We start from the raw sequence: 16101 nt of genomic DNA on the forward strand, positions 1-16101 counted from the left end.
GCATAGAAAAAGCCTTTTGGCCCATCACATCTGTGTTGACCATCAAACACCTATCTATTCTAATCCCATTTTCCAGCACTTGGTCTATAGCCTTGTGTGTTATGGTGCTTCAAATGCTTATCTAAGGGCTTCTTAAATGGTGTGAGGGTTTCTACCTCTATCATGCTTTCAAGCAGTGAGTTCCATTGAGTTCCATACTCTCACCACTCCCTGGGAAGAAAGGTTTTCTTCAAATTCCCTTCTAGACCTCCTGATCCTTGCCTAAAATCTCTGTCCCCTGTTGTATTTTATTTTTTATTCATTTACATGATTGGGTATCACTGGCTAGATCATTGTTTATTGCCCATCCCTAGTTACTCTACAGAAAGTGGTGGTGAGCTACCTTCTTGAACTGCCTCAGTCCCTGAGACATAGGTACACCCACAGTGCTGTCAGGGAGGTAAGTCCAGGATTTTGACCCAGCAACAAGTGAAGGAACAACCATATATTTCCAGTTCAGGATGTTGAGTGGCTTGAAGGGGAGCTTCCAGGTGGTGTTGCCAGGTCTGCTGCTCTTGTCCTCATAGATGATAATGGCCGTGGGTTTGGAAGTTGCTGTCCAAAGAAACTTTTAGATGGTACACACAGCTGCCACTGTCCATCAGGGTGGAAAGATTGAATGTTTGTGGAAGGTATGGCAATTAATTGGGCTGCTTTGTCCTGGATGGTGTTAAACTTCTTGAGTGTTACTGATCACTCTACTCAATGGAAAGTACCTTTCTATCTACCGTATCAAAGTTCCTCGCAATTTTATACACCTCAATTAGTTCCCTTTCCAGCCTTCTCTTCCCAAAGGACCCTCGCCTAACCAGCCTCTCTTCAAAGCTGAAACTCTCCAGCTCAGCCAATATTGTGGTAAATCTAATGATGCCAGCTTTGCTAAGACAATAAACCCATTTGTTGTGTCACATGGGTGGTGTTTGATGATGAGGTTGTCTTTGTTAACAATATTTTTGCAACTAATATCAGACATCAAAGAGCTCACCTCAAATGTTGAATATCAATTATCCATTTGCTGTTTCTGAAGTTTTCCGGGGATCACCATACTCCCCAATATTGGCCTGATTTAATAATATCTACTGCTGTTCGACTGCCATTTACACGGTGATATGATTCTGAGTGTGACTATTTGTAATCTCATAGCCCTCGCTTTACCACTGCCACAATCTATAATATCACAGTCCACATATCCCCCAGACTACCATTATCACAATCTGTCATTATAGCAATGCAATGCTGTTTCAGTACGGCAGCACTTCAGGCAATACATACTCCCTCAATGCTGTAGTACCTGTAGTAATATAGTACTTCCTCAACACTGCTGCACCTCTGGCAATGTTGTGCTCCTCAACACTGTAATATCTCTGGCAATGCACTACTCCCTCAGCATTGCAGTACTCCTTCAATCCTGTAGCACCTTCACCAATGCAGTGCTCCCTCAACGCTATAGCACCTCCTGCAATGACATACTGCCTCAGCACTGCAGCATCTCTGGCGTAGCAGTGTTCCTCAGCATTGCAGCGTCTACGGCAAAATGCTTGCATGCTTGCCTTTATTGGCCAGGGCATTGAGTTTAAAAATTGGCAAGTCATGTTGCAGCTTTATAGAACTTTAATTAGGCCACACTTGAATTATTGTGTTCAATTCTGGTTGCTACATTAGCAGAAGAATGTGGAGGTTCTGGAGAAGATACAGAAAAGCTTTGCCAGGATGTTGTCCGGTATGATGGGCATTCGCTATCGGGAGATGTTGGAGAAACTTGGTTTGTTCTCACTGGGACAATGGAGGTTAAGGGGCAATCTGATAGAACGCAACAAAATTATGAACAGCATTGACAGGGGGATAGACAGAAGCTTTTTCCCATGGTAGAAGAGCCAATTGCTAGGGAGCATGGGTTTAAGGTGCGAAAGGCAAGGTTTAAAGAAGATGTCCGAGGCAAGTTTTTTTACACAGAGGGTAGTGGGTGCCTGAAAGTCACTGTCAGGGGAGGTAGTGGAAGCAGATAGATGAATAAGATGGGAACAAAAGATATGATCCTGGGAAGGATGCGGGATTCAGTTCAGTCAGGCAGCACAGTCGGTGCAGGTTTGGAGGGCCGAAGGACCTGTTCCTATGCTGTTGATTTTCTTTGCTCTTTGTTCTTCAAGACCACAGCAACTCTGAAAATGTAGTGGTCCCTCAACATTGCAGTACCTCCAGCAATGCAGTGCTCACTTAGTACTGCAGCACCTCCAGCAATGCAGTGCTCTCTCAACATTACAGCACACTCTGGCAATGCAGTGCTCCCTCAGTACTGCATGCAATACTCCCTCAGGTCCACAGCACCTCTGGTAACGCGGGACTCCTTTAGTCTTGCAGAGTCTCCAACAATGCAGTGCTCCCTCAGTACTGCAGGACCACTGGCATTGCAAGGTTCCGTCAACACTGCAACACCTCTGCAATGCAGCTGTCCCTCAACACTGTAGCACCTCTGGCAACGCAGTGCTCTTTCAACACTACATCATCTCTGGCAATGCAGTGCTCTGTCAGCACTTCTGCCCCTCTGGCAATGCAGCATTCCCAAAGCACAACAGTACCTCTGGCAATACGGTGCTCTGTTAGCACTGCACCAGAGTGTCAGCATTGATTTTTGTGCTGAAACTCTAGAGTGGGAGTTGAAACCAGAAGTTTGTGTCTGAGAACCAAGAGTACTACAAACATAAGAACATCCAAAATAGGAGCAGAAATAACCATTCAACTCCTTGAGCCTCTTCCCACCATTCGATACAATCAAACTGAACTGTTGCGTCAACTCCACTTTCTCGCCTCCCATAATCTTTGACTCCATTTATTGATTAAAAAAGAGACTGATGAACTCAACTTTGAACAAGTTCAAACACCCAGTCCACACTGTTATTTGGGGAAGAGAAGCAGCTATAGCTGAACTATGGACTAAACTAGCTGGATGTAGTTCCTCTATCTATTCAAATATAAAAGATACAATCAATTAATGTCATTATGTAAATTCTTAATTGTAACACAGTCAGGAAAAGTCTCACCTTCTATGTCAAGAACCAAATCAACCTTCCTCCTATCATGCCGAGTTAGTGGTCAGTACTTGAATTAACAACAGAGCCACACAAACCTTAGTTAAACTGCTGAGATTGCAGCTAAAAACCTGCTGTGTTGTCAATATTTATTTATCAGCCAAACCACCTACATTGACAATGCTAATCAAAGATACTGTCTTCTTTGCTTACGCACATCTACATAATGTTAATGACTGAATAGCAGACACATGGAATCAACATGGAAATCTCACAGACATTATAAAGCTAACACCATAGCACCAACAATTCATGTAGGACTTTTATAATTTAATATTTCCACCACAGCAACAACAATCCTCAAGAGAAAACTTTCATTCTGCCCAATATAAGATTGACAAACCGAGATCCTCACTGTGCTGACTTCTTCCATTGTGGCATCTTCTCACATTTAACAGTCAAATTAATTTTTAAGAATATGGTGAAAGAATCAAAGAGAAGATGAGCTTTTTTTTAATATAAATTGCTCAAAGTCGGGAAGGTGCAATTTACATCGGCAAGTTTTGAAGTTCTGATCTCCCCTCATGCTGGAGTGGTCTAAAACCAAGCTAAAAAGTTTTACAAGTTTATTTATTAGTCAGAAGTAAGGTTTACATTAACACTGCAATTAAGTTGTTGTGAAATTCCCCTAGTCGCCACTGTTCTAGCGCCTGTTCGAGTCAATGCACCTAACCAGCTCATCTTTTGAACTGTGGGAGGAAACCAGAGCACGCGGAGGAAACCCACACAGACATGAGGAGAACGTGCAAACTCCACACAGACAGTGACCCAAACCAGGAATCGAACCCAGGTCCCTGGCACAGTGAGGCAACAGTGCTAAACACTGTGTCAACATGCCACCCAGACTGCCGGACTACAGAAAGTCTATTTTAATACATTAGCACGTCATTAGCAAGAACGCTCTTCGGATATTAAACTTGCACAGAACTGTCACTTACTGCAGGTCTACAGAAGCACGAAACTGGCACCTTCACCTCCAGGGGTGGTTTTGGAGGTGAGCACTCAGGCAGCCAACACCTAATATGGTGTGAACTGCTCAGGGTACACTGGAGAGGACTTGGGGGACATAGAACATAGAACACTACAGCACAAACAGGCCCTTCGGCCCACGAGTTGCGCCGATCACATCAACACCTATCTATAACCCCCAATCCCATAAAATCCCATATACTCATCCAGAAGTCTTTTAAAAGACCCCAGCGAGTTCGCCTCCACCACCACTGACGGCAGCCGATTCCATTCACTCACCACCCTCTGAGTGAAAAACTTACCCCTAACATCACTTCTGTACTTTCCTCCCCGCACCTTAAACCTGTGTCCTCTCGTAGCGACCATTTCAACCCGGGGAAATAGCCTCTGAGAATGCATAGGTTAAACTCGGGGTCAGCTTAGAATTCCCAGAATCGCCATTTTGTGTAGAGGCATTGGAACAGGTCACTTGCAGGGCTTCTCAACCTTTCCTGTGAGGATTGTGAAGGCTGGTATACAGGGAGCACTTCCCATGTACTCCTTCCTGGGTTTCTGTCCACATAACAGCTGAGGGAGTGGCCTTCCTTAGTGGGGGCTGGCAAGGGCACGGAAGGTGCACAGCACTACCATTGTCACACTCCACAGGAATGAGGTGCCAGATGAGTGCAGTGGTACTCCAAGCTTGGCGGCATGAGCAGACTCTGTGGAGGCTCTATGGGTGAATGAAGTGAAACTTAATGTCAAACATTCAAAACAAAATGTGACCTTACTGCAACAGTGCCTATATTCACCCGGGCCTGATAAGTGCCTACGTTTCTTAATCTTCCTCACCCTCCCATGATATCTCGGTGTCTCCCAAAATTCCAAAATGAGTTGAGGCGGCCTGCTGACTTCCATGACCTCTGACCTGAGATGACTTTGGCAGGTGTACCCAAGGACAGCCAGAATCTTTAGGATCCAAGCCTGCTTTTTGGGTGGCATGGATGTTGGACTGCTGCCCTCCTTCGTGTCAGAGGCTGGAGACAAATTACTCATAGTGAGAGTGTGGTCAGATGAACCAAAGATCCCTAGGGTCCATTGGCTGGAGGGCCCCAGACTGTAGTCCTAATGATCCTCTTCCCTTTGGGTTCTTGGGGGGCTCCTGTGCTCTTCTATGGGATGGAGGAGCAGCTACAGTGATATCCAGAAGCCCTGCCACTCTCTGCACCGACATTCATGGATCCCATCAGTGCTTGCACCATGCACTCAAAACCCTGCACCATGCGTAGCATGGTGGCACAGTGGTTAGCATTGTTGCTCACAACGCCAGGGACCTGGATCCAATTCTAGCTGTGGTTGACTGTATGGAGTTTGCGCATTCTCTCCATGTCTACACGGGTTCCCTCTGGGTGCTCCAGTTTCCTCCCACAGTCCAAAATTTGCAGGTTACGTGGATTGGCCAGTCTAAATTGATCTTTAGATGGCAGAACCCTTAAGAGTATTGATAGGCAAAGGGATCTGGGTGTACAGGTACACAGATCACTGAAAGTGGCAGTGCAGGTGCAGAAGGTAGTCAAGAAAGCATACAGCATGCTTGCCTTCATCTGCCGGGGCATTGGGTTTAAAAATTGGCAAGTCATGTTGCAGCTTTATTGAACCTTAGTTAGGCTGCACTTGGAATATAGTGTTCAATTCTGGTCGCCACACTACCAGAAGGATATGGAGGCTTTGGAGAGGGTACAGAAAAGATTTACCAGGATGTTGCCTGGTATGGAGGGCATCAGCTATGAACAGAGATTAGAGAAATTTGGTTTGTTCTGACTGGAGGTTGAGGGGAGACCTGATAGAAGTCTACAAGATTATGAGAGGCATGGACAGAGTGGATAGTCAGAAGCTTTTTCCCAGGATGGAAGAGTCAATTACAAGGGGGCATAGGTGTAAGGTGCATGGAGCAAGGTTTAAAGGACATGTACGAGGCAGATTTTTTTATGCAGAGAGTGGTGGGTGCCTGGAACTCGTTGTCGGGGGAGGTAGTGGAAGCGGATACGGTAGTGACTTTTGACAAGTACATGAATAGAACGGGAATAGAGGGATATGGTCCTCGGAAGGGTAGGAGGTTTTAGGTAAGTTGGTCAGCATGGTCAGTGCAGGCTTGGAAGGCTGTACTGTAATTTTCTTTGTTCTTAGTGTCCCAGGGAGTGTAGATTAGATGGATTAGCCATGGTAAAATGTGTGGGGTTACAGGGATAGGGTCAGGGAGAGGGCCTGAATCAGATACTCTGTCAAAGAGTCAGTGCAGACTCGATGGGCCAAGCAGCCTCTTCTGCACTGCAGGGATTCTATGATCTCCTCCCATGGACTGCATGAAAGTCTCTACTGAGGACACCAACCTTGCAGTGTTGGATTTGGTGCCCTACAGTGAAGCAGATAGAAGGCAATCGGATTCCTCCATTTGGCCTATGAGTCTGAGGAGGGCTGCTGTCATCCCTTCCTGAGACTCGTGATTCTGGATGTGATTCTCAGGCTGCACATGCCCCGAAGACCTGAAATTCCCACCCAAGCTCAATGGATCTTTAAATGATCCATCGAACTCTCTGTCTTGCCCACTAGTATTCCTGTGAGACAGGAGAATTTTGGCCTCTGCCTTTACAGCTCTAGTGGAATGATGGGAACTGGGGGCACATCATCAGCCTGGGGTTCAGGAGAGTCCTAGCCTCCAGTATCCCTCTAATTGCTGATCCGCTGGTACATTCCTGCCTGTGCCTGCTGTGGATCATCAGCTGTGAGATGCTCACCACTGGGTGACCCAGAAGCCTGCCTACTTATGAACCCACAAAGGTCGGGGTATCTGCACTGTGCCCAGTGTAGGTGATAGCTGTGAGGCATCTTCCTCTGATTTGCTGGAGTCCCGTGGGTCTAGGGGACATGAGGATAGACTGGCCTGTTCTGGTGGTTGGCCTGCAAGAGAAGGTGTATGGCATTATTGCATTACATGTGACATGGAGGGAACATTGTTTACTCACTTGAGATTTGAGGAATGACAACATTTGAATTGAAAATTCTCACCTTTCTTTGCTTACTCCCCTTCACTAGCAGTGCAGGCACGCTTTTCCTCCTTCCTGGCCAGCTTGAGGGCCTACTCCTTGTAGCATGCGAGTGTTCACAACCCGGGCATGACTCCAGCAGGCTGCACCCACTGTTGCTGTTGTGCTCTAGTTTGTCCTGCAATGACACAGATAGGGACAGCTTGGACGGCAGTATGGACCTTTAAGATGGTGATGAGGTGTGAGGGGTGCAGGGCTTGGTTGGGAGCTGGAGCGTGAGAGGCAGAGCATCTATTGGGAGAACATGCTGATTGTGGGAGGGGTTGAGGGGGAAACATGGTGCCTAGTATTGACAGACACCAAGGTGGCTGAGGGTTGCAGGTGTGAGGGAATCTAGTGGGAAACTGGGTGTAGTTCACTTATACTGCTGAGTGAAGAAGATCAACTTCTTCTAACATTGTTGTCCCATCCTCTTCTGTAGTGCACTTGCATTGACCAGGGTTCCCACTACATATCAGGACTGGTCACCCTACTAAATGAACATCTCTCGGAGAGGTTTTCTGCCTCTGTGCCACTCTCTTAAGCAATTGGATGATTGCCCCCTCTGCAAAGCACAGTGCTGGCTTCTTGGCCGCAGTCCCCTGCATTCATTCTGGAACAAATGTTGGTGAGCCATTTATGTGAAGCTCCCCAGAGCTTGCAGCAGTTAAGGCATTATGCAGCGAGCATATCAGAGGTAAGACACTGCTCCATTTTTTACGCATGAACCAACACTGTCATTGCTTGGTAAGTTTTCACCTGCAGTGTCTGAAAGGGTCGTGGATGCAGGTTCAATCAGAAACATTGAAAGGGAATTGGCTAGATGCTGGGAAATATTCGCAGAATAGAAACATAGAAGATAGGAGCAGGAGGTGGCCATTTTGCCCTTTAAGCCTGCTCCACCATTCACTATGATCATGGCTGATCATCCAACTCAGTAGCCTAATCCTGCTTTCCCCATAACCTTTGATCCCATTCGCCCCAAGTGCTAATCATGGAGAAAGAGCAGGAATGGGTTGAGTGGTCTCTGTCTGCAATATAAGATGTCATTAATCTAAATGATTCCTTTTTGTATTGAACAAACACATTTGGAAAGGGTAATCAAGATCTGGGGGTCTAAATAATCTTAAAACAGAAGAATAAAAATGACTTCCATTCACTTAAACTCTCACTGTGTACACTATTAAATCAGCTGCTGTATCACTTTCAGGTGTAGTATTTAGTGATGGAAAGCAATTGCAGGATGAAAGAAAGTTTGTGATATCATTTCTTTGTAACTTTGTGATGGGCAAGAAATCCATTGAAGACAAGATCACTGAAGAAGTCAGTTTCCTTGTTGATATATTGGAGAGTCATAAAGGTGAGCACTTTGTATCTCAGAGACCTGAAATGTAGTTAATTGTTGATTTGAAATTCTCATCTACATGAATGATTCTGTTTTGAATAAAACAGAGCTTCCACAAATGACATTAAGACAACTTATGTGGTAACATCTGAACTTGTTACTGGATCTATTAGTCTTTGTAGAATCCAGTTTTAATTCCAGTGATGACAGTGCGAATGAAAATCAGACCAGTTTCATAATGTGCCATCAATTTGCTATACACAGCATTAATAAGGTTGCCATTAAACCTTTTGCAGTCACAAACCATTAATCAAATTTGGGCATTTTAGGTTATATTAGATCAGGAGAAAGCAACTTCTGTGTTTTCTGGCCCTTTCCACCAATGGGATCTTCCAAATGTTTAAACCTCTCTTACAAAGTAAATTGCAAATACAGAATCTCATTTTATTGGTTTGTAAGTTATAACAAGAGTATGGCTTTACAAAATGACCAATATAACATGAAAGCTTTGTTTCAGTCAATGGGCCTTAAGGACATTTGATATTCAGCTACAGGTATAGAAACTGCATCTAGAATAGTTTAGAGAAATGGAGAATGGGCAAAGGGCAGAAAGATTGAATGATGCTCTTTCAGAATAGGTCGAGTTGTACACCTGACCTTCAGTATAATTACATTCCATAGAGATGAGATTCTCAGTTGTAGCTCCTGGTGGGTAATGGATAGAAACAATTCAGATTCCCAGCTTTGTCAATCAAAGTCGACACCACACAAGGTGGTATGTTTCCTGCTGATGTAAAGGTAAACATACACTATGTTTCCATTCAAGCACTTCTTATAGTTTCTGAGACAGTCCCTCAGGATCGAGAATGACTCACTTTCACTCACATTCGATGGGTTCTGAGAGGGCTGATGAGTTCAATAAATAATCTGTAGACTCTGTCACATCAGGAGTAGGTGGTGCTTGAAGGATCAGGTGGATGGGTTATTTGGAGGTTTGTAAACCCCCTCCAATGCATTGACATCACCTCTCCATGTTCCCAAAGAAGTTCTAAGTGAGGCCCCTGAATTCCTGAACTATGTTGGTAATGCAGTGTTCAGGACCATCACTGTTGGGACTGACATTCCAGATCTCAAATTTTCTTGTGACAAGTGGAAAGTGCCTGTCCATGATTTTATTTTAACATGGGATGGTTATCGCATACTGACAAACACATTTTCTTGGCAAGTCAGAGCCTTGGCGCAATGGTAAGAGGATTAGAGACCAGGCTGTGGTATGAGATATTTACACAGCACAAGCATGATTATCTGTTCCTGTACACAGGCTCCTTCAATACTTATATTCATCATGGACTGATGTATATAATAAAGGTGACGTCAAGTCGCCATAATCTCAGGTAGCCATGGACTGTTCTCCCCTTTGAGTGAAAAAGCTGACTAGTGGCGATTTAACCTAAGGGTAACTGCAGCTCAGGTGAGAACAAGGTTGAGAAGGTGAGTCCCTCATAAATATAATAGGCTACAGTACATTGACAACCCATTTTATCCTTCTCTCTGTTTCAGTGCAGATGGACTTCTATTTGTTTTCCTCAACAGCCAAGGGCAAATTTCAACCTCATTGTTCCCCCTGTTTTCTTGCTTCTATTGGGTGTGTTGGAATGAAAACACCTTATATTTTTCACTCTGTATGATTACTTTCAAGGACATTAAAGCTGCTCCATAAGCTGCCCATTTCTCCCACAATGTTCAGGGTGTTAATTGTATTGACAAATCACTATTTCCTGAGTTACTGTAGTTTCTGCCTATTCCTCTCGTGTTTGATTAAATCCTGTATTAGTAAGCTCACTGTTTTTTTAATTTGTGATTTTTCACAACTGAACAAGTTTTTGAAGTATTATTGACAAACATAGCCTTGTTTTCAATATTGAGTTTTCTGTTTATTAATAGGTCAATCATTTGAAACAAAACAGATTATTAATTCTGCTGTCAGCAATATTGTCTGTTCAATCATATTTGGAGACCGTTTTCATTACAATGATGAATTATTTATCAACCTAATGAATCTGAATAATGAGGCTACTGGACTGGCTGGGACAGCTTCACTACATGTAAATATCCTTTTATCTTATTGTAGTGAGGTCGACTGCTAAGTTACTCACTTGTGCATTGGTCTGAATAATGATTTTCTCAACTGACTCTTTAGGTTCAGAGGGTTTTTAACTTTGTGTTAGTGAGCAGTATCAACATGGAATAAATTTAGGGCAGCCATCTTCTGTGAGAAAATGCACAGAGCAAATGTTAAGTTGGGATAATGCTGAAATTACTACCACTATGTAGATGCTTTCAAACTCACAGTGCAATTGTTACAGCAGTGGTTCATTTCAAGTTCCATTCCAAGTCACACGTTATCCTGACTTGGAAATATATCACTGTTCCTTCATTGTCACTGGGCCAAAGTCTGAGAATTCCTTCCTTAACAGCACTATGAATATACCTACACCACATAGACTGCAGCTGTTCAAGAAGGCAGCTCACCACCACCTTCTCAAGAGCATTTGGGATGGGAAATAAACATTGGCCTAGCCAATGACGCCCACATTTTGAAAATGTTAAAGGTACCCCAGTGGAAGGAAATGCTAATGTAATGCCCATATTCAGCAAGGGAGAGGGGCAAAATGTGGGAAATTACAGACCAGTTAGCTTATCATCTGTTGTTGGGAAAGTGTTAGAATCCATTATCAAGGAAGCCATATCAGGACATTTGGAAAGCCAAAACACTATCTATCGGAGTCAGCATGGTTTGATGAAAGAGTTCTTTGAGGATGTAACACGCAAACTGGATAATGGGAATCCTGTAGATGTAGTATATCTGAACTTCTGGAAGGCATTTAATAAGGTGCTGCACAAAAGGTTAATTCACAAGGCTAGATAGCATGGGATTAGGGATAATTTATTAGCTTGGATAGGTGACTGCCTGTTGGACAGAAGACAAAGAGTCGGGATAAATGAGTTTTTTTTCTGGATGGCAAGAAGTAACTAATGGGGTGCCAGCTATTTACAATCCACATTAGTGACTTGGATACAGGGATAGAAGGCTCTGTAGCAAAATTTGCAGGTGACACAAAAATGAGTGGAACAGTAAGTTGCAATGAGCCAATAAGATCCTTACAAATGGATATAGATAGGTTAGAAGAGTGGGCCAAAATGTGGCAGATGGAGTTTAACCTGGATAAATGTGAGGTCGTGCACTTTGGTCGGAAAAATGGGAAGGCGACTTATGATCTAAATGAGGAGAGACTTTAGGATCTTCCGGTGCAGAGGAAACTGGGTGTCCTCTTTCATGAGTCACAGAAAACTAACAGGCAGGTACAACAGATAATAAAGAAAGCACATGAAATGTTGGCATTTATAGCTAAAGGAATAGAATATAAAGGTAAGGAAGTATTGTTGCAAATATACAAATCATTGGTGAGGCTGCACCTGGAGTATTGTGCACAGTTTTGGTCCCCTTATTCGAGGAAAATGTAATGGCATTGGAGGCAGTGCAGAAGCTGTTCACTAGATTGATTCCAGTGATGAGGGATTTGTCATATGAAGAGAGATTGAACAGTTTAGGCTGATACTTTCTGGAATTTAGAAGAATGAGGGGAGATCAAAGTGAGGTATATAAAAGGTATGGATAAAGTAGAAGTAGAGTGGATGCTTCCACTGTTGGGGATTCTAGGACAAGAGGCCATAGTCTTAGGATAAAGGGTAGCAAATTTAAAACAGAGTTCAGGAGAAACTACTTCTCACAAAGGGTTATGAATGTGTGAAATTCGCTACCCTAAAGTGCAGTGATGCTGGGGCAGTGAGTAAATTTAAGGAGGAGTTAGATTTTTAACTGGCAATCGGTTGAAGAGTTTTGAGGAGAAGATAGGAAAATGGGGATGAGGAGCATATCAGCCCTGATCGAATGGCAGAGCAGACTCAATGGGCCAAATGGCCTAATTCTGCTCCACTATCTTATGAACTTATGAAACTTATTCACAGGGTTGGGGCTAATATCCAGCCAAACTCGTTATACTGAACATGAACAAAACCATCACTCATGAACTGAAAGCCTGAATTTGTTAATTTTCTCCAATTCACCTGTACAATTCTTACCTGTCTCTGGGATTTCTGATTCCAAATTACAAAAAAAATCATTGAAATTCAAGAGAAGGTGCATAACATCTTTAACAACTTCTGCAAGGAAGCCAAAGAAACCTTGAACGAGGACCACATCCAGACTCTGAGCGATGCAATAATCATGAGATATCAACAGGTACAGTGACTCACCTTTTCGGCAGTTAAGGGAATCTCCTTATATTTCAAACTTTACCAGAGAAAGTTGCTTTAAGAATAAAAAGGGGGACTTTTAACTGGTATGAAGTATCTGTTATATCAACAACTCTATCACAAGTGAATGCATTCATTGTATCTGGCTATTTTTCTAACATTATTGCCAAAGGGGCAAAGTGCCCATGTCCAGGGGACACATAGGCACTGCCCACCAGGCATTGACTGATGCCAAAGGGGCATGGCCTAGGGGCTTGGTTGGGGCGGAGCTTAGGAGCAATCAGTGAAGGGTGGAGACATTGCTGCCTTTCTGCCATTGGACTGCTTTATATCTCTGGAGCTGCGGATGGATTCACTTTGGGGCATCCATGATGCTGAGGAAGTCATGGATAGCACGTTCAGTGAGTTGGTCACAACACAGATATAAATTACTGAGGGAGATAGGGAATGGGTGACTACCAGTCAGAGGAAGAGTAGGAAGGCAGTGCAGGGGTCTCTTGTGGTCATTTCCCTCCAAAACAGATATACCGTTTTGGATACTTTGGGGGAGATGGCTCACCAGGGGAAGGTGGCAGCAGCCAGGTTCATGGCACCATGACTGGCTCTAATATGCAGGAGGGCAGGAAAAAGAGTGGCAGAGCTATAGTGGTAGGGGACTCGACTGTAAGGAAATATACAAGCATTTCTGCAGACGCAAATGAGACCCCAGGATGGTATGTTGCCTTCCTGGTGCAAGGGTCAAGGATGTCTTGGAATGCTGCAGGACATTCTGGAGGGGGATGGTGAACAGCCAGCTGTTGTGGTGTATATAGGCACCAAAAATATAGGTAGAAATATGGGATGAGGTCCCACAAGCAGAATTTTGGAAGTTAGGAGTTAAACTAAAAAATAGGACCTCAAAGGTAGTAATCTCAGGTTTGCTACCAGTACCATGTGCTAGCAAGAGTAGTCAGCATGCTTCAAGAAGACAACCTTCACTCCGGTACCAAAGAACAGCTAAGCAGCTTTAGTGACTATCATCCGGTGGCTCTGTCCATCATTATGAAGTGCTTCAAAAGGATAGTCTTGGCACGAATCAATTCCAGCCTCCCGGATTGCCTGGATCCACTACAGTTGACCTACAATTGCAACAGGTCCACAGCAGGCGCCATCTCCCTGGCCCTACACTCAACCCTGGAACACCTAGATAACAAAGCCACCTACGTCAGACTCCTATTTATTGACTACAGCTCACCCTTCAACACCATTATTCCTATGAAACGCGTCTCCATGGCCAATCAACCTAACTTCAAGAAGTTGCAGAAGCATGGCCTTCAAGTCACAGGAGAGAAATGCAAGTTCTTTAAAGACTCCAATGAATACTTGGGAGCATGCAATTGATGGTGATGGATTACATACGGCGTGTATGAAGATGGCCTTCATGAACGCCCCAAGACCAAAATATATGTGCCCCAATTTGAGATTATTTTTGGGACTCATTAATTGCTGCAGAAAGTTCATTCCAGATCTGATGATGGCGTTGAAACCGATGCATCCTTTGCTGGGAAAAGGAAGAAGACCAAAGAATGTGAGGAGGCCTCTTTGGCAGTAAGACAGGCTGTGAAGCGATTGGAAGTGCTAGTTCATGTCAACTCGAAGTTTTCACTGTAGCTTTCATGTGAAACCTCATCCGATGGCGTTGAGGCTGTCCTGTCCTGTGTTATGCCAAGCAGGGAGGAAAGGCCCATCACATTCACTTCAAGATCATTGACAATGGCTGAGGAAAAGTATGCTCAGGTGGAAAAAGGAAGGCTTGGGCATCATGTTTGGAATCATGAAGTTCTATCATGCCCTACATGGCAGGCATTTCATACTTCTGACACAACATAGGCCTTTGACATCCATTTTAGGACTGTACACGGGAATACCTTCCATGGTAGCAACTCGATTGCAAAGGTGAAACCTACTCACAGAAAATCTGGTACCGCCAGTCCAATAAATATGGCAATATGGAAGCTCTGTCAAGGCTGCCTTTGCCTGGCGATAAAGATGCTGCCAGCAAGAATCTGAAGATAATGTACTTCACACAAGAAGGTAAAGTTCCAAATACTGCTAACCAGGTGTGGAATGCCACTCAGAATGGTCTGATTATGAGCCAGGCAGGATCTAGTCCTGGGAGGGAGGTCATAGAATCCCTACTGTACAGAAAGAGGCCATTTTGTCCATTCATCTTGCACCAACAACAATTCCACCAGACCCTATCCCCATAACACTACCCTGCTAATCCCCCTGATACCAAGTGGAAACATACCATTGCCAATCATGGTCAAGTAATATAAACTACCCAGAATTTTGGCCGTATATGTCCGTATTGGATAGATGTTCAGTATGAGGTATGGGAGTCATCACTTCCTCATCATTGAGAGGAAAGGTGCACCAATAGCAAGAAGCTATTTTTGACGGCTGAAAGTTGATGCAAAAGTTGAAGAAAAAGTGGGATTATTTGAGTCCTACACCTCTGTATGGTAGGCATCACCCTTGTCACGTCTTTATGCTTGGGAATGGCGCCAGTCACCGTGGCAACGAATCATATTGACTTTGGTCCAGTTGCATGGCAGGTGCTCTTACTGGTACTGGCTGACTCTAAGTGGCTGAAGATCATGGCCATGAAGTCCACATTGGTGAAATCATTGCTATACAAACTCCATGCAATATTTGCCAGGTACATGGAGAACCATGGAATCAGACATGTGAATTCAGTACCGTATCACCAAGCAATACTGACCTTGAAACAATCTCTGAAGTCGTTGCATGGGGAGCGGTCTCCAGAGTGGTGGATAAATTAATTTGAGTGTGTATCACAACATACCACATGCCACCCAGTGCTGGTAGGTTTTGTTGATATTCAGTTGGAAATTATGAACCATATTCGAAATGCTGCAGTTGAAGAAGACCCGAGAGGTGGTTGAGCAGAAGCAAGAGGGACAGAAGAACAGGAAGTGCAAAGTTGGGGACTTTTCAAAAAGAGGACTTTGCTCTGGCCAGGAATTACACTTCTGGGAAGAAGTGGATACCAGCTAACTTTGTTGAACTTGCGGTTGTCCTATACAATACAGGCCAAAGATGAGCTGGTTTGGAGGAGATTTACTGACCAGTTGGTCACAACATCACATCAAAAGTGGAAAGCCCCACAAACAAAACTGTCAGGATGACCCTATTGGTGTTGCCTAAGCCTAAAATTTCAGAGTCAGAGTCGTTTACCCAAGGGAGGAAGCAGCATTAGTGGCACCAGCTACCTGCAGCC

The 16101-nt window shown here is 44.0% G+C and overlaps 1 pseudogene; it reads left to right on the forward strand.

The window, feature by feature from the left end:
* Window positions 1-15878, forward strand: part of LOC145348223 (cytochrome P450 2K1-like) — a 30762-nt pseudogene extending 14884 nt beyond the window's left edge.
* Window positions 15879-16101: the final 223 nt, after the last annotated feature.

The sequence above is a fragment of the Carcharhinus amblyrhynchos genome, chromosome 9 (assembly GCF_965287045.1).
Source record: "Carcharhinus amblyrhynchos chromosome 9, sCarAmb.v2.hapA, whole genome shotgun sequence".
Classification (NCBI taxonomy): Eukaryota; Metazoa; Chordata; class Chondrichthyes; order Carcharhiniformes; family Carcharhinidae; genus Carcharhinus; species Carcharhinus amblyrhynchos.